Here is a 22,417-nt window from a genome sequence, read left to right on the forward strand (position 1 = left end):
AAATGGGGCTAAAAGGGGGATTTTAAATTTTGTTTTTTTTTATATATATTTTTTAAAACTTTTTTTTTTCTACTTTTTACTTGCTTCAATAGTCTCCTTAGGAGCCTTGAAGCTGCAATCTCCTGATGTCTTGTGCTACACACAGCAGCTTCAGCCCTGCTATGTGTAGCGGAAATCATCATCTACTATGAACACCGGCCACAAGCCGGCGTTCATAGAGGATCTGCAATGACAAGCATGGGGGTCTTCTGCAGACCCCTGCTTGTCATGCCAACCCATCGGCGCCAATGGGCGGGGATTGTGACGCGCATCCAGTTTGAGTGAGTTAAATTCCGCTGTCAGAGATTGACTGCTGCATTTAACATGTTAACAGCCTTAGGTGGATCAAATCAGCTGTCATGTGCCTGAAAGGTGCGGGCTCAGTGCCGGAGCCTGCACCAAAGGGAGGTGACTCGCCCCCTGGGCCGTGGGGCACCCGTAACTGGGCTTGAGTGCGATGATGGGGGTAGTAGTGGCAACCCGATCCCGTGGCTCAGGGTGGTCAGACCAAATGCTGTGGCAGTCTATTTATAGATTTAGGAATTTCCGACTACGCCACCCGTGGATTGCGGTCAGGGATGACCGCCGCTGCAGGGCAGACCGCTGAGGTTGATGTTGGTGAGCAGCACAGGATAGGATAACTCCCCACGGGAAGAGTGTAGCCTCAGGGCAGCGTATGTGAATGCTGGGGGTGGTAGTGCAGGCCGCAATAATAAGGGTTCAGAGTCTGCTTCAAACAGTCCAGGGTCTTTATTGTAGGTAGAACTAATGACCCAACAGGAGTACTGGGTAGGAATGGGCCTGGGTGTCTGAGAACATTCGGGCGAGCCCCACTGGTCAGGATGAGTGTGAAGGCCTACCCGTTCTCTCTCTGCCCTTGCTGACTATCCCCCTTTTCGTGGTGTGATAGCCCACGTCCCTGAGCTGGCCATGCACTTCGCCTGTATGGCTTGCGACTCGGGCCTTAGGTACCTGTTGCTTCTCCGTGCTGTACTGGTCCCTCTGTGTAGCGGAGCCTCCAGGCTTCTTAGGCGAAGGGACCTGAAATAACTCGCGGGTTGGTTCTCTGCTGCCGGGCTTGCAACCCTGACAGCCTCGGATTCCAGTGTCCGGTTATGTAGTTCTCTCTCAGCCAGGACCGGCTCTTGTCGCCTCTGTCCCTGGCTCGCAGCTGCTCCTCTGCCTCCCAGACTCCTCAGCTGCTGCTGACCTGTCCCTCTTCTCTGGGAACCCTTCTGGATGCTTCAGAAGTGGGTCCTGGTCTCCCTAACCCTGCCCCAGTTCCAGCTTTTATAGGGGCAGCCTGCTCCCCCTACTGGCCTGGGACAGGAGGTGCTGCATGCTAATGGTCCCTGACCAGGGAACCTCCCTCCTGCTCTCAGACACAGCCTTTAATATTTGTGGCATCCAGGCCTGGGGTGACACATTCCCCCCTAGTAAAATTTAGTACTCCGGGACTAAACAGGAAACACAAATGCAGGATATAAATGCATGACCATAAACACAACAGGGAAGGAAATAATAAACAACATCACATATTGAGTTCTTTAGGTCACAGTGTGTCTGTGACCCGGTGTCCATATCACTAACAAAAGGAGAGGGTCACAGTATGATCCGTGACCGGGTGTCCATTTCACCAACACAACGGGAGCCTTAACCAGGTGGGGGTCTGTCCTTGCCCCGAGTCCTTGACAGTCTTTATTCATTCCTTTGGTTAGGCTCCGAACATATTTACAAGGAAGTCCCGGTTACTCAAAAGTTCATAACCTGTTAGTCCATATATCTAGAAAAACTGGGAAAGCAGTATTAATAACCAGGGTACAAACATAAAACATTAAATATATACATTGTGCATTTAGATCTTCCAGCTAGCTGGTACTTGACCCCTAGTGCTCTGGGTTGACCTGCGTAACCCACTGTCTGGTGGTTGTAATGCTGTAATGCACACGCCCGGGCTGAGCGGCGTGTGCGTGTGATTCCACTGGACCGTGCCGGAGAGTGAATGCCTGGAGGGGCGTAACTAGGTATTCACCCGATCCGACCAGGGTCGCACGACGGAATACGACGCCAGTGCACCAAGGAGGAACCGAGCAGAGGGACCAGGTGCTACTCCAGGACAGACCCCGGACACGGCTGTTGACCCACACAGGGGAATACAGGAACAGACTGGTAGGCTGGCACACAGACTGGCGGGAAAAGGCAGGCACGACTGGTATGCAGGCAGGCGGGTATGCAGGCAGGGGGGTACAGGCAAGCACGGCTAGAGTGCAGACAGGGAGGCACTAGCAGGTAGGAACACAGGCGGGATAGAACCCAGTACACACTGGGACTCAGGAACAGAACCACAGATGTGGCGGACAAACACAGCAGAGTGAGGCCGCCCAGAGAGGTGAGCGAGAGCAGGGCAGGACAAGAACGCCTGGAGCGGTGAGCAAGAGTAAAGCAGGACAAGGCCGCCTGGAGCGGTGAGCAAAGGGTCTGAGCTGAGCGAGACTGCCGGAGCAGTGAGCAAGGAGTCAGAGCAGGACGAGACCGCCTGGAGCAGTGAGCAAAGGAGTCAGAGCGGAGCGAGACTGCCGGAGCAGTGAGCAAAGGAGTCAGAGCGGAGCGAGACTGCCGGAGCAGTGAGGTAAAGGAAGAGAGCAGAACGAGACTGCCGGAGCAGTGAGAAAGAGGGAGCTGAGTGAGACTGCCGGAGCAGTGAGGTAAAGGAAGAGAGCAGAACGAGACTGCCGGAGCAGTGAGAAAGAGGGAGCAGAGCGGGCTAGAACCGCCGGAGCGGTGAGTAAAGGAGTCAGAGCAGGCTAGAACCGCCGGAGTGGTGAGCAAAGGAGTCAGAGCAGGCTAGAACCGCCGGAGCGGTGAGCAAAGGAGTCAGAGCAGGCTAGGACAGGGCTCTGTTCACACGGAACAGACAGGAAGGGAAAGGCAGAGCCAGATACCCACAGGGTACTTGCAGTGAAGTAGCGAGTGGACCACAAACTCACAAACGGGAGTACAGAGACAACAAGCAGGAGCTAGGTACGAGTACAGACTCTGCAGAAAAAGGAAAGGAACGGACATAGAGGCAAAACAGGTAAAGGATAGGAGAGAGTTCAGACTGGAACTGAGTGTACGGAAGAGACCGACACTGCAGCGGGATACAGGAGCGGGTCGGGGAATACGGCCCCCAGAGAGGCGGGACGAACAGGCAAGGAGCGTGTTCAGACAGGACAGACAAGATACAGGAGCGGGTCTAGGTAATCGGCCCCTAGAAGGCGGGAGGAACAGGCTAGGAGCGTGTTCAGACAGGACAGACAAGATACAGGAGCGGGTCTAGGTAATCGGCCCCAAGAAGGCGGGAGGAACAGGCTAGGAGCGTGTTCAGACAGGACAGACAAGATACAGGAGCGGGTCTAGGTAATCGGCCCCTAGAAGGCGGGAGGAACAGGCTAGGAGCGTGTTCAGACAGGCCTGGAAATACAGCCTCCATGAAAGGCAGACAAGAGAACACAGAACGGGACCTGGCACCTTCAGAGTGCAAGCACACACTGAATGAAACACAATGCTCAGGCAGGGATTGATTGGAGCAGCTGAGCTATATACCAGGTGACAGACACCAATAGGCTGAGGACGCACAAGGGGTGTGACCCACAGCAGGTACAAAAAGCAGGAAGTGATCGGGCGCCGCCCTTAAGCAGCAGAAACAGACACAAACAGACAGCATGGAGGGAAGCCAGAGAGACATTCTGGACAGGAGATCAAGTGCGCGCTCTTGCACAGTGGGAGATGGACCACTATGCAAGGACGCCGCCAGGTATGTGACGCGCCCCCTGGGACATATTCCTTTTTGAGGGGAATACCCGGCACCGGATCAGATGGGGGGTTGTAGTCTCCGAGCGGCTGTGACCCGGCCCGTGCCCAGGGCGTCAAGCTCAGTGTTATGTGGCAGTCCTACAGATGTTATTAAGAGTTCTTTTGTGTCGACTACGCCACCCGTTGTGATGCGGTCACTGTGGCCGCCGCTGCAGCAGGGTCCGCTGAGGCTGATGGTGCAGGTGCAGCTTGAGATGGTATAACCCCCAACGGGTGGGGTATAGCCTCAGGGGGGACAGGTGCAGAGGATGGGGGTTGTGGTGGTGCAGTGCAGACGGCAGTGAAGACAGAGTCGGGTTGTGCAGTTAAGGGTGTTTACTTACTGCAGATGTTGTACTGGTCACTCCAGCTTCGAGTGACCACCCGAGCCGTGCTGCGTCCACCAGGTCCTGGATCCAGCCAACCCCCAAACAAGTCCGGAGCGTGGCCCTGAGCTCTCCTTCTGTCCCGTTCTCTGGCCGTCCCCACCAGTGATCCACCTAGGTCCAGCTCCCTCGGGCCTTCTGTTGGGACACCCTTGGCCTTGGGTTCCCTGACCCTTCATGTGGTGTGCCTTCGGGGTGGATGTGGTGGGTGACCGTGGCAAACGCTGCCCACGGTCTCCGGTCTCTGGCTGGGGAATGTTTTTACCCCCACCAGCTTGGGTTCCGGTACCCTGTGCCGACTCTTCACCCGGGGTTTTAATTTGGGATCTTAGAGTCCTGTTCTTCTGTGCCTCTGGGTCTCTCTCTTCTCCTCTCTCACTCTGGGTCTTTCTTCTCCTCTGCTCCTGACTTGTTCTCTGCATCTGACCCTGTTCTTAGTTGGTGCCCACCTTATATACACCCTCTATGTGTGAGCTCAGGTGACCAGCACCCAATGAACTCCTAACTTTACCCAGGCTGCTCCCCCTATCTGCCCCTACACTACTTGGGATGTACCACCCCCCTCCCACTCCAGCCAGGAACAGACTCGGTCGTACCTGCACATTTCTAAGTGGGAGTACCGTCGGTCTGCTCCTCGGAAATGGGATGTGTGTAGTGCATGCAGCCTACCGAGCTCAGATCCACACTCCATCCTTACCCGGGAGTGGAATATCACACCTCTGGGTTGAGGTGCAATACCCCTGTAGCAGCCGAATCCTCAGGGTGCTACATATGTTACAGTGGTGGTCTAACCTGGCTTTTCCCACTAGTATTAAGGGCACAGCTACTAGCTGGGTTTACAGGCAGGGCAGGCAGCTGTCTGCGGGTCCTTTGGCTTACCGCAGGCATGGCAGGCTCACTGTCAGCAGAGGGTTGACTCTCCTGGGCTGCTGGCATGGGTTCTTCTGCCTCCGGGGCTGCTTGTTCCTCTTGTTCTTCCTGCTCTCCTGTAGGCTCCTGCTGGGTAGGTTGAAGGAAGTGTAGGACGGGTACCACTATCGCATCATTTATCTGAGTCCAGGTCCGGGGGAACTCTCTGAGAGCGGTGCTGACCATTTCTTCCTTGTCTTCTGCGGGTTCAAGGTCATCTTGTTCTTCACTTGGACTCTGCAGTTGCTCGGGGCACCGTTTTAGGTGGTCTATGGAGACGGTGCTAGTGGTTTCTCCTCCATCCTTGGTAATCACACATACCTTCGGGTTGTTGTGGTCGGACTGCAGTACTGTGTACGGCTCTCTCTCCCACTGGTCGTCCAGCTTGTGAAGCCTTCTCTTCAGCTTCAGGACCTGCTCACCAGGTTCCAGGAGACCAGCAGGGGCGTGTTGGTTGAAGAGCCTCTCCTGCTTTTCTCTCGCTTGAGCCAGACTCCTCTCCACACTCTCCTGTACCTTCTTGTACTGTAGCCGCCGTTCCGTATCCCAGTCCGCGTCTGGGGAGGTGTCCTCGGGTGTCAGGACTCCCATCTCCAGATCTATAGGCAGCTTACCTGGTCTTGCTCGCATCAGGTAAGCCGGGGTGCAATTTGTAGCATTCACCGGGATATGGTTGTCAATCAGGTCTGGCAGCTTCTCCGGCCACAGGCTGTGTTCTTCCAGGGGCAATATCTTGAGGAGATCAATGACGATATTAATCAATTTCTCACATAGCCCATTGGTTTGCGGGTGGTAAGGCGTTGTCCGAATCTTCCTACAGCCGTAGAGGTTGCAGAACTCCTGTAATACTTCAGCCTCAAACGCTGGACCTTGATCTGTCAAGACCTGTTCCGGATACCCGTGTGGATGGCAGAAGTGTTGCTGGAAGGCTCTGGCCGCTGTTTGGGCTGTCAGGTCTTTAACAGGAACCACCACCAGGAACCAGGAGTAATGGTCCACAATTGTGAGGGCATAGATGTAGCCGTACCGGCTTCGAGCCAACTTCACATGGTCCAGAGCTACCAACTCAAGAGGCTGCCTGGTGACGATGGGCCTCAAGGGTGTCTTTTGGCTGGTACGGTCCTTCCTTCTGAGGTGGCATGGGCCGCAGTCCCTGCTCCACTTCTCCATGGCCCCTCTCAAACCGACCTAGTAGAACCGCTCTCTCAGTAGGAACTCCAGTTTCTTCGACCAGAAGTGTCCCGCTCTGTCATGGTAGGCCTCCAGGACCATTGCCGTATCTCGCCTTGGGACCACTACCTGCCAGGTCAGCTTGTGCGTCCGGTGGTTGACAAGCCTTCTGCACAGCTTACCCTCGAAGAGGAATAGCCTGCTTTTCTCCTTCCACAACTGCTTGGCTTCCGCTGGAGAGTCCGGGCCAGGGCTAGCATCTGCCTGGGTTAACAGGTCTTTCACAAGGCGGATTGCACGGTCACTATCTTGCTTTTCGGCCCAGCCGTGGTGGGGTAAGGGGTTGAACATGACGGTGGTTAGGTCTTTGTCTCTTACCCGGTGAGAATACTGAGTGGCCCCATACCGGTGGAACGCAGGGGGCTCTACTTCCTCTAGCTCTTCCGAGTCATCTTCTCCTTCAGGTAGATGGGGCATTCTCGATAGGGCGTCTGCGTTGGCGTTGGTTCTGCCTGCCCGGTATTTGATGGTGAAGTCATAATTGGATAGCCGGGCCATCCACCGCTGTACTAGGGCACATAGTCTTGCATTGTCCAGGTGTGTCAGCGGGTTGTTGTCCGTGTACACAGTGAACTTTGCGGAGGCCAGGTAATGCTTAAACCGTTCTGTGATGGCCCACACCACTGCCAAGAATTCTAGCTTGAAGGAGCTGTAATTCTCCGGGTTTCTTTCAGTGGGCCTCAGCTTCCGGCTTCCGGCTGGTGTACGCGATCACCCTTTCTCTGCCCTGTTCTGTGACAGTACGACTCCCAGTCCCACATTGCTGGCGTCTGTGTGGAGGATGAAAGGCTGGCCATAATCGGGGTAGGCCATGATCTCATCCCCCGTGAGGGTCATCTTCAACTGGCGGAAGAACTCCTCTTCCAGCTTGTCCCACTTGAAGGGTGGCTTGTGACTTCTGGATTTAGACTGGCCTATCAGGAGATCCTGCATTGGTGCCGCCATCTTTGTGAACCCGGGGATGAACCTTCGGTAGTAGCCTACCAATCCGAGGAGCTGCCTCACTTCTTTGATGTTTGAGGGGCTTGGCCAGCTCTTGATTACTGTGACCTTGTCGGGGTCGGGGGCTACTCCTTCTAGACTCACCACGTGTCCCAGGTACTGTACCTTCGGTTTTAACAGGTGACACTTTGAGGGTTTCACCTTCAGGCCATAGCCTGCCAGGGCTTCGAACACCTCGGCCAGGTGCTTTAGATGGTCCTCGTAGGTCTTTGAATAGACAATAACATCGTCCAGATAGAGTAGGACCGTCTCGAAGTTTCGGTGCCCTAGACAGCATTCCATCAGCCTGTGGAAGGACCCTGGTGCGTTGCAGAGCCCGAAGGGCATACAGTTGAACTCGCTTAATCCCATCGGGGTGGTGAAGGCGGTCTTCTCCTTGTCAGCCTCTGCCACAGGAACCTGCCAGTACCCGCTAGTAAGATCCAAAGTAGAGAAGAAGTTAGCTGATTTTAGTGCGGCTAAAGACTCCTTTATCCTAGGTAACGGGTACGCGTCTTTATGGGTGATATGATCTTTCTATAGTCCACGCACATTCTCATGGTACCGTCTTTCTTTTTTACCAAAACTAAGGGAGCTGCCCAGGGGCTACAGCTATCTCTAATGACCCCAGCTTCTTTAATTTCTCTCAGCATGCCCTTTGCATTCTGATAATGAGCAGGGGGTACAGGTCTGTGTCTCTCTTTTATTGGTGGGTGGCTCCCCGTGGGAATGTGGTGTTCTACTCCCTTTACTCGCCCGAAGTCTAGCGGGTGCTTACTAAAGATTCTCTCGTACTCCTGAACCACCCGGTAGACTCCTTGTTTTCGGTGCAGGGGAGTAGAGTCAGCACCCACATGGAGTTTCTGGCACCAGTCCTCCTTGTGTTTCTGGGAGCCATTACCCTCCACCGGGAGATGGAGGCAAGGGTTCCACGACCCTGATAGCCTTGCGTTCGACGGCAAACAATTTGGCTAGTGTAGCGTACCGGGGCAAGTGTACTTCCCTTTCCCCGATGTTTAAGATCCGGACGGGCACCCTTCCATGGCAGACATCAACCACCCCCCGGGCTGTCAAGATGGTGGGCCTGCTGTCTGAGTACACGGGTCCTACCATGGCTTGGTAGTCTCTCCCTCTTAACCCGATTGCAGTCCGACACCAGATCATCATTTCGCTTTTGGGAGGCATGGCAATGGGGAACGGGTCGCTCATCCTCACGCTACCGTTCTCACCACTAGACAGTTCTACCTGTTGCCGTCTCATCAGGGCTCTTATCTCTTTCTGGAGGACCCTCTGTTGGCTGGAGCTCGCATTCATCGCCACCTGCTGCAAAATCACAATTACTTCTGAAAGACAGTTTTCAATCACATTAGTACCCAAGGTTATTTTAGGGTGACTTTCACAACCGTCAATGTCCACAATGATCACTCCCTGTGTCGGCAGTTCAACCTTACCAATCTTGATGGTCATCTCTCTGAAACCTACCTGCGGCACGGGTTGACCATTGCTGGCGATGATGCTTAAGTTATCGTCTGGATAGCGCGTTTTGTCAACGTCACTCCAATCCCGCTTGAAAAGTACGTAGGGGATGGTAGTCACTTGCGACCCGGTGTCCAGCAGTGCACTCATGGGAATACCGTCCAGCACTACGGGTAAGACCGGGCATCCCCCCACGTACTTATGGCGCCAATTAGACGGGCCTGATGACCTTATGCCTGGAGGTCGGACCCATTTAAAGTACAGTACCTGGCTATGTGTCCTGGCTGGCTGCAACGGCGGCAAATCGGCTGTCCATCCTCAGTGTAATGGTCAGCGGGCCTCCCTCTGAACGACGGGATCCTCCTCTGTCGACGCCACAGGACATCCTCCGGACTGGAAGCCAGTTTGATTGGTCTTGACTGTTCCACCTGCAATGACTGTACGGTCCTTGTCAATGCAGCCACACTCTTTGTTAGCTCTTGGACCTGATGGTGCAGGTTTGCAGGCTGGGATGGATTTAGGGCTTGTGCATCAGCCCCCACAAGGTCTGCGGGGTAGGGCGCCGCCCCCTGGTGGTAAGTGATGGCAGGGCGCCGGAAAGCTACAGCGCCACCTGTTGCGGGTTCTCGGAGCACCCGGATGGCCCTATCTTTAAACTGCGCAAAAGTCAAATCGGGGTTCTGTAGGGCCATGAGGCGCAGCTGGGTTCTGTGGGCGCTGGACAGCAGACCTTCTATGAACTGGTCAGTCAACACTTTATCGGTGTCCTGCACGCTGCCAGGGTCAGCTTGTTTAATTGCTCCCAGAGCTTCTTGCAGGTTCAAGGCATAGTCTCTGATACTATCTTGGGCTTGCTGCTTACAGCCATAGAACCGCATTTTGATTTCTGCTGAGGTACGGGTATCAAAGGTACTCCGCAGCCGGGTCAGAATGTCCTTTACAGTCCTTTTCTCCTCATCTGACCATGACTTCACTTCCCGCTGAGCTGCACCGGTTAGCTGCCCCGTCAGAATGCTCACTTTCTGTTCTTCTGTCAATAAACTGTGCAGCCTTTCCTTAAAGTCAGTTAATGTATGGGGCTCCCCTGAGTATTGGGGCAGCCAGGCTGCTCCGGGGATGTAGGGCATGGAGAACGGCATCACCGCTGCTGCAGCCACGCTGGTGGTAGAAGGTCCCTCCGCGTCTGTCATCTTCCTCCCCCCCTAGTTAACCGTGGCTTACCTTCTGTTGATCCTCTTCCGTAGGCCGCGGCTCCGCTGGTGCTGCTCTGGGTGAGGACCTTGCGTCGCATCCTGGTGACGTCAGCATCGCTCTCTTTCCTTCCAGGACCTTGCGCAGCGTCGGTGCGTGGGGCAGGGCTTCAGGTCTCGCGCGGTTTGGACGTCGTCTCCCCTCTTCTTCCCGCGCGGCGTCCCGAAGATGGCGCCCGTTGGCGGGAAAACGGCTGAACATGGCAGGAAAACGGCTGAAGATGGCGGGAAACGGCTCCGGATGGCGGGAAACTTCACTCAGGTAAGTACAAAGTCTTTTTCAGGCACATAATACCCGTTTGTGGTGGGTTGGTCACAATCCTGCCGACTACGCCAAAGCTGACTCGCCCCCTGGGCCGTGGGGCACCCGAAACCGGGCTTCAGTGCGATGATGGGGGTAGTAGTGGTAACCCGATCCCGTGGCTCAGGGTGGTCAGACCAAATGCTGTGGCAGTCTATTTATAGATTTAGGAATGTCCGACTACGCCACCCGTGGATTGCGGTCAGGGATGACCGCCGCTGCAGGGCAGACCGCTGAGGCTGATGTTGGTGAGCAGCACAGGGATAGGATAACTCCCCACGGGAAGAGTGTAGCCTCAGGGCAGTGTATGTGAATGCTGGGGGTGGTAGTGCAGGCCGCAATAATAAGGGTTCAGAGTCTGCTTCAAACAGTCCAGGGTCTTTATTGTAGGTAGAACTAATGACCCAACAGGAGTACTGGGTAGGAATGGGCCTGGGTGTCTGAGAACATTCGGGCGAGCCCCTCTGGTCAGGATGAGTGTGAAGGCCTACTGTTCTCTCTCTGCCCTTGCTGACTATCCCCCTTTTCGTGGTGTGATAGCTCACGTCCCTGAGCTGGCCGTGCACTTCGCCTGTATGGCTTGCGACTCGGGCCTTAGGTACATGTTGCTTCTCCATGCTGTACTGGTCCCTCTGTGTGGCAGAGCCTCCAGGCTTCTTAGGCCAAGGGACCTGAAATCCCTCGCGGGTTGGTTCTCTGCTGCCGGGCGTGCAACCCTGACAGCCTCGGACCCCAATGTCCGGTAGTGTAGTTCTCTCTCAGCCAGGACCGGCTCTCGTCGCCTCTGTCCCTGGCTCGCAGCTGCTCCTCTGCCTCCCGGACTTCTCAGCGGCGGCTGACCTGTCCCTCTTCTCTGGGAACCCTTCTGGATGCTTCAGAAGTGGGTCCTGGCCTCCCTAACCCTGCCCCAGTTCCAGCTTTTATAGGGGCAGCCTGCTCCCCTCTTCTGGCCTGGGACAGGAGGTGCTGCATGCTAATGGTCTCTGATCAGGGAACCTCCCTCCTGCTCTCAGAAACAGCCTTTAATATTTGTGGCATCCAGGCCTGGGGTGACACAGAGGGACACGATCCATGATGTACCTATACGTCATAGGTCGTGAAGGGGTGGGATTTTAATCTTTTGTAACATGGATTTACAAAAAGTAAGTGCAATTGCATTATTTGCAATGTGCAAAATGCGTTGTGTATATGAATGCATCTACTGTACTTCTGATATTACCACAAGGCTTTTAAACTGCGTGAAAATATTCATCTTCAAATTGTAATTTTTGAGCAGCCTGGCTATGGCCTAAAGATTTATTCATAAACCAAGTATGTCTGTCTAAAAATAGGGAAAAAAACTGCTATACAGGGTATAAAGCTATTTTTATTACGTATAGTAATTGTACATTATGTTTATAGCTCTGTATAGACTATATAGGTAAGATTATAATACAGCTTTAAAAATTGCACAAATGTTAATGTTGCTTCTGATTTAATGAAGACATAAGCTATAGTAATAGTACAAGTGTTTTTTACACTATAAATATGAGCTTTACATCACTATTCTGAATCTGTCTTTATCAACATATCATGTTGATAGAAAATAATTCCATATAAATTTTATTAGGAGAAATTTATAAAAATTCTCCGAAAAAATAAAGCTTGACAGGTATAGTACGTCATATGCAGGTGTCGGTTATACCCATCATGACGTTAAGCTATCACTGTGTGAAAACACATATTGACAGCTCTGTGCCGTCAGCGGTCACTGACCGCTGAGCGGCATGGCTAGAGATGCAGGGATCCATTTCAGCGGTCCCTGCTATCTCATTGGTCAGTCAAAATTCTGGTAAAATCACCCAAATTCTGGGCATTGTTCTGCTATAATGACCCCCGGTGTAATGTCCTACATCCTGGGCCCCTGCCTTGTATAATTCCCTCCTATCCTGGACCACTTCATTGTGTAATTCTACCTATTCTGGGCCCTTTCCCTATATAATGCCCCCATCCTGTGTCCCCTCCTTTTATAATGCCCCCCATCCTGGGCCCTTTACATTTATAATGCTCCCCATCCTGTCCCCCTTCCTTGTATAATGTTCCCCATCCTGGGCCCCTTCCTTGTATAATGCTTCCACCCTGTCCCCTTTCCTTGTATAATGCTCCCCATCCTGGGCCCCTTCCTTGTATAATGCTCTTCATTTTGGGCCCCTTCCATATATAATGGTCCCCATCCTGGGCCCCTTCTTTGTATAATGCTCCCCATCTTGGGCTCCTTCTTTGTAAAATGCCGCCTCTTCCTGGTATAATAATGCTCCCCATCCTGGGCCCCTTTCCTTGTATAATGCTCCTCATCCTGGGCCCCTTCCATGTGTAATGCTCCCCATCCTCGGCCCCTTCCCTATATAATGCCCCCCATCCTGTGTCACGTCCTTGTATAATGACCCACATCCTAGGCCCCTTCTTATTGTAATGCTCCCCATCTTGGACCCCTTCATTGTATAATGCTTCCCATCCTGTCCCCCTTCCTTGTATAATGCACCCCATCCTGGGCCCCTTACATTTATAATGCTCCCCATCCTATCCCCCTTCCTCGTATAATGTTCCCCATCCTGGGCCCCTTCCATGTATAATGCTCCCATCCTGTCCCCTTTCCTTGTATAATGATACCCATCCTGGGCCCCTTCCTTGTATAATGCTCTTCATTCTGGGCCCCTTCCATATATAATGCTCCCCATCCTGGGTCCCTTCTTTGTATAATGCTCCCCATCTTGGGCCCCTTCTTTGTAAATTGCTCCCCATCCTGGGCCCCTTCCTGGTATAATAATGCTCCCCATCCTGGGCCCCTTTCCTTGTACAATGCTCCCCATCCTGGGCCCATTCCTTGTATAATGCTCCTCATCCTGGGCCCATTCTTTGTATAATGCTCCGCATCCTGGGCCCATTCCTTATATAATTCTCCGCATCCTGGGCCCCTTTCTTGTATAATGATCCCCATCCAGGGCCCCTTCCGTGTATAATGCTTCCCATCCCAGGGCCCTTCCTTGTATAATGCTCCCCATCCTGGGCCCCTTCCTTGTATAATGCTCCGCATCCTGGGCCCCTAGCTTCTATAATGCTCTCCATCCTGGACCCCTTCCTTGTATAATGCTCCTCATCCTGGGCACCTTCCTTGTATAATGCTCCCCATCCTGTGCCTTTTTCTTGTATAATGCTCCCCATCCTGGCCCCTTCCTTGTATAATGTGCCCCATCCTGGGCCCCTTCCTTGTATAATGCTCCCCATCCGTGGCCCCTTCCTGGTATAATGTCTCCCATCCTGAGCTCCTTCCTGGTATAATGTTCCCCTTCCTGGGTCCTATCTTTGTATAATGCTCCCCATTCTGGGCCCCTTCCTTGTATAATGCTCCCCATCCGGGGCCCCTTCCTGGTATAATGTCTCCCATCCTGGGCCCCTTCCTGGTATAATGTTCCCCTCCCTGGGTCCCTTCTTTGTATAATGCTCCCCATCCTTGGCTCTTTCCTTGTATAATGCTCCCCATCCTGGGCCCCTTCCTTGTATAATGCTCCCCGTCCTTGGCTCTTTCCTTGTATAATGCTCCTCATCCTGGACCCCTTACTGGCATAATATTCTGCTGCTCATTTCCAACAACACATTAAAAAAAAAAGATTCTTCTCGCTTTCCTCCACTGAAAAGAAGTGCGGCGTCCTCTTCTGTAGCTGAGTTCATAGTGCCGGCACAGGCAGTGCATGATGTCACTGCCATGCGCCACTCATGACTGGCAAGCCGATGCCAGCTGCCGGTCCCTGGCAGAGAGCCGGCGGGTCCTGCCCTGCAATACACTTCAGCTGAATGTGCGTCCTGTAGTCCACCATAATTGGGTGTGCCAAACAGATACTAATAACATTTAAAAAATATCAAATACCTCAGCTCAAATCCTGGCGAGTGTGCTGGCAGACAGGGGGTGGACCACCATGGTGAATCACATCAGGGCACGCACAGGATGTCAGAATCCCTGCTCAATTACGTCATTTTGTCCTACTCATCCAATGAGTCAACTTGCTATTTTGTAGACCACAAACCTAAAGGGACCTGTGGCCCACTGAACGGAGAGCGTTAATGCGGCGAGACCATGTACAGTTAAGGATTGTGATTGCCCCAGGTGAGCCCCTCCTGCTGCCCCCGGTAGCTACCCCACTGCCTGCACATCTTCCATTCATACACCGTCTGATGCACTGAATGCAACGTGCTGTAGGTAAAGATCTATGATGATACCCAGTTGTCATTTCATTAATACATTTTACAGAAAATAATTATTCATGAAATTATTATTAGTTGCCCAATTAGGAAACTGAATGAAAGAGTTCAATAAAAGATTTACATCACAACATCTCTATAATATGTGACGACAGTAGAAATGATGCAGTAAGCCGGACTGGAATTTATCATCAATTTATTTACTCCAAAAACAACTAAATCATTGTAAAACCCACACATGGCCCGGATAAGGATCGTGGTGAAGAATATTCCACAACGTAGTAAGGACTTCTCGGTAAGTTTCCATATTACAATGCCAGTAAAGGAGTTGTCTTTTTAGCAGGGTAACTTGTATTTTATCACTGTAGGTAACTCACAGTATCACCTCCGCCTTGCATCTCAACCGCATCCGAGCTGGGGACTCACTGGCATCTCAACCACATCCGAGCTGGGAACTCACTGGCTTCTCAACTGCATCCGAGCTGGGGACTCACTGGCTTCTCAACTGCATCCGAGCTGGGGACTCACTGGTATCTCAACCGCATCCGAGCTGGGGACTCACTGGCATCTCAACCGCAACCGAGCTGGGGACTCACTGGTATCTCAACCGCATCCGAGCTGGGGACTCACTGGTATCTCAATCGCATCCGAGCTGGGGACTCACTGGCATCTCAGCCTCGCTTCATCTATGGCATGAAGAGCAGCCGATACTCGGCATACTTGCTGATAGATGGAGATGTTTTTGTTAGGCTGGTATCTGATGATGGTGATGATGATGGTAATGACAACTGCGGATATCTGATGATAGGTGGGATTTCTCACAGTTGTTTAGGGCACTTGGAGAAGACGTCTTCCTCACATGGGTGGATGGTGATGAAATTGGTAATTTGGCAGATGAAATAGGACATGAAGAGCTGCTTCCACGTCGCTATCCATGCAGGCCACATCACTGAGGACTTCCAGGAATTCATTCTTCTTTCGGTTATACTCTTCTCGGTGCCTCTTTACTTTGTCTCTATATTCCTGGTTATTAATGAAGCTTTTAAGCTTCATCAGGATATACTCTAAAGAAATGTCAATGGATGACTTAAGGATATACCTTTCCAACCAGAACATTTTTGTATCCAAAATGTAATCCAAAAAAACGCAGTCAGTTGTAAGATCCAACCAACCAAATCACTCGCTGTGCAGAAAGTGACTGTAGAACCTTGATGGCAAAGAACCTTGAGAACTCTCAGCAGTGACATCACAATGTGGGTGACATCACAATGCGGGTGACATTACAGAGACAGAAACCAAATACAGAAAAATCATATTATTTAGTAAATATGGAAACTTACCTGATCCCCAACAATATATTATAATTTTCTATAGTTTGTCACTCTCCTGATTTTATCTCAAAAGAATACGGAGAGTCGCAGTTTCCAGCCACTATAGGATTGTTATTAAAGATGACCTGCCACCAGGTCATAAGTGGCCAGTTTTTGCTATCACTTGATCCCTGCTGATCCTCTGACTAATCAGTTTTTTATTTTTTTGTTTGTTTCCAAAGATATGGACCTTTTTTTAAGTGCTAATTTTTATGATCTTTTTCAAGGAGGCGTGACTCATAGGCTAATAATGCAGAGTAACCTTAAAACACGCCCATAGAGATACCTGGAAGCCACGCCCTCTTGGTAAAGACCATCAAAATCAGCTCTAAATAAAAAAGCCCAAATCTCTGGACCTTCATGGTGGAAATAAAAAAAAACAACGAATAATATAAGAATAATATAAGAGTAAAAAATTGGCACTTCTGACCTAGTGACCGATTGTCTTTAGCTTTTTAGTTCAGAAAAGCATAGCAGCAATTCCTCCGTTCCTTCCAGCATGCTAAATCTTTTATCAAATGAACCAATATTAATAATAAAGCGCCAAACTTTTCTTCAAATTAGGACAAGGGCAGAGGGACAACAGAAGGCAAATGGAGGGCACCCGATAGGGTGACTATACATGAGAAATGCATAGTCACTTTTCAGTCCCAGGATGAAGGTTTACTAATTAAAGTGGATTTGTTGGGATGTAATAGTCCCCCGTCAGCTAAACTTTGCCCACTTTTCAAAAAGTTGGTGGCGTTGGCACAAGAATGCTAACGGTTGCCAACTGTTGGCACACTATGCATTGTAGAGAAGTTGCAGTCATTTTCTCCCAAAATGTGCTTGATGAATTAACCCCATTGAGATTCATATAGTGTCAGACTGTGCTGGCATAAAAATGGCAGATAACGCCATACTTTGCTAACACAGACATGGTGCTGAGTACTGGTCAGAGTGCCAAATTGTGCGCATGTATAATTCACAAAGCAAAAAAATAGCGCACATAGAGTGCAAAAAAATTGGCCACGTACTATATTATAGTGCAAATTTATTAATTGTGTCCACATTTCCCTTATCATGGCTCAGACACCACTTACCTCCTTCCTGCTATGACTGAACTTACTTTCCTTGTTTCACTGATATTACTATTATTATTGTACTGCTGATTTACAAGTCCCAAAGTTCTGGTAACTGTCATGATCCAATGGGATGATGAAGATAATCCTTAGCACGATGTAGGACCCACCCCCTTATAAAAACTATGATAGGTAATAAAATTTATAATACACAACTCATATAAAAATGGCACGCAAAGATTCTCACCTGGGGAGGTAAATTCTCCAACCCGTAGGTCTGGATTAGCAACATAGCCTGTAGGTGATGGTGTAGTGAAGCAGCTCTTGACGGACGACACAAGGATCAGAAAGGACTATGACAGCAAGATGGCAGACAAGCAAGGAGAGCAGATAGTACAGAAGAAGAAGAGCTTGGTGTTCGAATACACAGAAGAACAGTAAATGCATAGGAGTTTTCTATTTTCCAGCAGGTATACAGTTAATCCTAGGCATGCAGCCTGGCATCTCCCAGAAGGGCAATGGTTAATCACAGGTATAACAGAGAAATAAATGCAATCTGGTATCTTCCAGCAGGGAACTGGGACTTGTAGAGAGGAAATAGTTATATAGGATAGCAGTATAGTACAGGCAAATTGTAGATTTGCTTGAAGAGGTGTATTACCTTGATTGCAGAGGCCAGGTGTTAATAGAAGGAAAACAGTTGGAAGCAGTTTTGCTGAGCGGTAGGTGTGAACAATGCCTAGTAAACAGGACAAGAACAAGTCTGTGAGGGATTAGATGGAGACAGAAGGATTTGCACAAACCCACATCCACAGAAGATCTGTATTTAGTTCTCCAAGATGTTTGGAACAACTGTCGGGTTCATTCAAAAACTGTGTGCAAGTGTATCTAGAAGAACTGATGCATGCTTTGATGTTATTCTGAATGCAAAGGGCGGTCACACTAAATATTGATTTGATTTAGATGTCTCTTTTGCTCAATCAATTAGCATTTTGTTTATTGTTAAAAATAAAATATTCCTAGTTTTGAAAGCATTTTTAATTTACAGCATGTTTTCCACATCTCCCTAAATTGTTTACACCGTACTTTGGAGAAATGGCCGTACCTGGTTCCACACGCTGTTAGTGTATCTGGAATGAGGACTATAAGGAGCTGGCTACCAAGCATTATCCTACTGACGCGCCCCCTGGGCCAGTGCTGTGCAGGGGGATACCCGGAGCCGGATCGCTGGGGGTTGTAGTACTCCGTGGCGGTGACCCGGTCCGTGCCCAGGGCGGTCAAACCAGTGGCAGTCTATTGGTGTTATAATAGGTGTCCGACTACGCCACCCGTGGATTGCGGTCAGTGGGGACCGCCGCTGCGCTGCAGACCGCTGAGGCTGATGTAGTTTGCGCAGACGAGTATGGGATAACTCATGGGCAGCTAATGTGGATGATGGGAGTGATGGTGTGAGCGTCCCAGTAGTAATGGTGCTGGTGCGGCAAGGAATCACAGAGACGTGTGGTGCAGTTCAGGGTCTTTACTGATGGTATAAAGCAGACCCTCCCGGGAGTACTGGTTAGCAGTAGGGGCCTGGTCAGTCTGTGAGCAAGCAGGATCTCCCCTGGCCAGGTGGAGTTGTAGGCCTCCCCGACTATCTGCACTCTTTCCTGGCTACCTTGCTCTATGCGGGTAGAAGTAGCCCACGTCCCTGAGTATACCATTTGGTGCTCACCCGTATGGCCGGTGACTTGGGGCCTTCCGTCAGCCTTCGCTTCACGATGGCGGTGCTGGTCCCTTGCTTGTGACCGTGCCTTCGGGTTTCTAAGGCCAGAGGACATGGAATCCCCTGCCAGTTGGATTCTGCTGCTGGACCTGGATGTCCCCACAGCCTCGGACTCCGTGTCCGGGTTTAGTGTCTTCAGCCAAGGCGAGCTTTCTAGCTTCCAGCCTCTGGCACTCGCTCCTGCTCCTACAGAGCTCCTGTTGTCACTTTCCCTGTGTCTGCTGTCCTCCAGACCTGACTGCGTCTCTGTCTGGGACTTCACTGTCTAATCCCGCCCTAGACCCAGTTTATAAGGGCAGATTCCTCCCCTCCCAGGTCTGGGTGGGCCATGTTGCATGCTTAAGGCTCCTGACCAGAGAAACCTCCAACTTGCTCTCAGACATAATATCTCTATTACTGTGGTAACCAGACCCCTGGGGTGCCACATTCCCCCCTAGTAAATTTTAGTACTCCGGGACTAAACACATTTTTTTTTTTAAAGAAACATAAATACAGGGTATAACAATAACACAATAACATATTTACAAGAAGCTTTAGTTCTTTAAAGGTCACGGCGTGTCCGCAACCGGGTGTCCATATCACCCAAGGTGAAGTTTTAAGCAAAGTAGGGGACCTGTCCAAAGCAAACAGGCGTTGGACAGGGCGTGGCTGCAAGGCTGGTGCTAGCTACTTTGGGCCGCAAGTAAGCCACGCCAGACAGGTTTTCTCTTCCGCGGCCGTCTTCACAAGAGGCACCAAGGTGCAACTATCTACAAAATTGTTCCGGTTATCCAGCGTCCATAACCTGTTAGTCCATAGAAATCTGCAGGGTAACTGAGAAACATAATTAATAACAGGCAACAAACATAAACCATAAACATTTTCAAGAAACAGGTAAATTCACAGTGCATTAGTTTAGATTCTCCAGCGAGCGGGCATTTGACCTCTAGTGACTCTAGTGGACCTACGGAGCTCACTAATTGGTCCTGCACTACAGGGTGTAGGAGGTGTTATGGGCAAGCTGGGCAGCTGTATGCGCACTCTTTGGCTCACTAGGGGCACGGCAGGCTCATTACTAGCAGAGGGTTGATTCTACTGGTCTGCTGGTATGGATTCTTCTGCCTCCTGGGCCGGCTGCTCTTCCCGCTCTACCTGGTCCTCTGTAGGCACTTGAGGGGCTGGCTCGAGAAAGGTGAGGACGGGCACCACGATAGCATTGTTTACTTGTGTCCAGGACCGGGGAAAGTCTCCGAGTACGGTGGTGATCATTTCCTCCTTTTCCTCTACGGGTTGAGGGTCTTCCTGATCTTCATCCGTGCTTTGCAACTTCTCGGGGCACTTTTTCAGGTGGTCTCTGGAGACAGTGGCTGTGGTCTCTCCTCCATCCTTGCTGATGACGTACACCTTTGGATTATTGTGGCTTGAGGGCAGTACGGTGTACGGGTCCTTTTCCCACTGGTCGTCCAACTTATGGAGCCGCCTTTTTCTTTTCAAGACCTGCTCTCCAGGTACCAGGGGAACAGCGGGAGCATGTTGGTTATAAGTCCTCTCCTGCCTTTCTCTTGATTGACAGAGACTTCGCTCGACGCTCTCCTGTACTTTCCGGTACTGTTGCTGCCGTTCTGTATCCCAGTCTGCTTCTGGCGAGGTGTCCTCGGGTGCAGGACTCCCATATCCAGGTCAACAGGCAGCTTACCAGGTCTTGCTCGCATTAGGTAAGCCGGGGTACAGTTGGTGGAACCTACCGGGATGTGGTTATACAGGTTCACCAGATTGGGCAGTTTCTCAGGCCACAGACTGCGTTCTTCCAGGGGCAGTGTTTTTAGCAGATCTATCACCACCTGGTTCATCTTCTCGCAGAGTCCATTGGTTTGGGGGTGATAGGGCGTTGTTCTTATCTTCTTGCAGCCATACAGGTTGCAGAACTCCTGGAAGACCTCCGCTTCGAAGGCTGGTCCTTGGTCCGTCAGCACTTGGTACGGGTACCCATGTGGGCGGCAGAAGTGCAGCTGGAAGGCTCTGGCTGCTGTCTGAGCCGTCAGGTCTTTGACAGGGACCACCACCAGGAACCGGGAGTAGTGATCCACGATGGTTAGGGCGTAGACATACCCGCTTCTGCTTGGAGCCAGTTTAACATGGTCCAGAGCGACCAGTTCCAGCGGCTGCCTGGTGATGATGGGCTGCAGGGGAGTCCTCTGGCTGGCACGGTCCCTTCTTCTTAGATTGCACGGGCCACAGTCTCTACACCACCTCTCAATGGCTCCCCTCATGCCTATCCAGTAGAACCGTTCACGCAGCAGGAACTCCAGCTTCTTCCATCCGAAGTGTCCTGCCCCATTGTGTTAGGCCTCCAGGACCAGAGCTGCGTCCCGTCTCGGTACCACCACCTGCCAGATCAGCTCATGTGTCCGGGAATTGATCATTCTGCGGCACAACTTCTCCTTGTAGAGAAACAGTCTGCTCTTCTCCATCCACAGTTGCTTGGTCTCTTCCGGAGCGTCTGGGTCCAGGCGGGCGTCAGCCTGGGTCAGCATCTCCTTCACCAGACGGACTGCGGGGTCACTGTCTTGCGTCTCCGCCCAGTTGTAGTGGGGTAAGGGGTTGAACGTAGCGGATCGCTGGCCCCTCACACGGTGGGAATACTGGGTAATCCCATGACGGTGAAACGCAGGGAGTTCGATCTCTCCCAATTCTTCTGGATCCTCCCCTTCGTCCGGTAGGTTTGGCATCCTGGACAGGGCGTCCGCGTTGGTATTGGAGCGTCCTGCCCGGTATTTGATCGTGAACTCAAAATTGGACAGGCGGGCCATCCATCTCTGCTCCAGGGCACCCAGTCTTGCAGTGTCCAGGTGTGTCAACGGGTTGTTGTCCGTGTACACGGTGAACCTGGAAGAGGCAAGGTAATGCTTGAAACGTTCGGTTACTGCCCACACCACTGCCAGGAACTCTAGCTTGAACGAGCTGTAATTCTCAGGGTTTCTTTCCGTGGGTCGCAGTTTTCGGCTGGTGTAAGCAATTACCCGTTCTCTCCCCTGCTGGATCTGGGACAGTACGGCTCCTAGCCCGATGTTGCTTGCGTCCGTGTGGAGGATAAAGGGCTGGCTGTAAACAGGGTACGCCAGGATTTCATCCCCCGTGAGGGCCATCTTCAGCTGGCGGAAGGACTCCTCTTCCAGCTTTTCCCATTTGAAGGGTGGCTTCTGGTTTTTGGCCTTCCTGGACTGGCCTATCAGGAGGTCCTGCATAGGAGCTGCCTTCTTGGTAAAACCGGGAATGATTCTTCGGTAGTAGCCTACCAACCCGAGGAACTGCCGCACTTCCTTTATGCTGGATGGTCTTGGCCAGTCCTTAATCACGGTGATCTTGTCAGGGTCGGGGGCTACTCCGTCAGCACTCACCACGTGTCCCAGGTACTGTACCTTTGGCTTCAGTAGATGACACTTTGAGGGTTTTACCTTTAGGCCATAGTTTGCCAGGGCTTCAAACACTTCTGCCAGGTGTTCCAGATGGTCCTCATAGGTCTTGGAATAGACGATGAGATCGTCCAGGTATAATAGAACCGTCTCGAAGTTCCGGTGTCCCAGACAGCATTCCATCAAC

This window comes from Phyllobates terribilis, unplaced genomic scaffold (assembly GCF_046119375.1).
Source record: "Phyllobates terribilis strain yellow unplaced genomic scaffold, ASM4611937v1 Scaffold_9__5_contigs__length_417890890, whole genome shotgun sequence".
Classification (NCBI taxonomy): Eukaryota; Metazoa; Chordata; class Amphibia; order Anura; family Dendrobatidae; genus Phyllobates; species Phyllobates terribilis.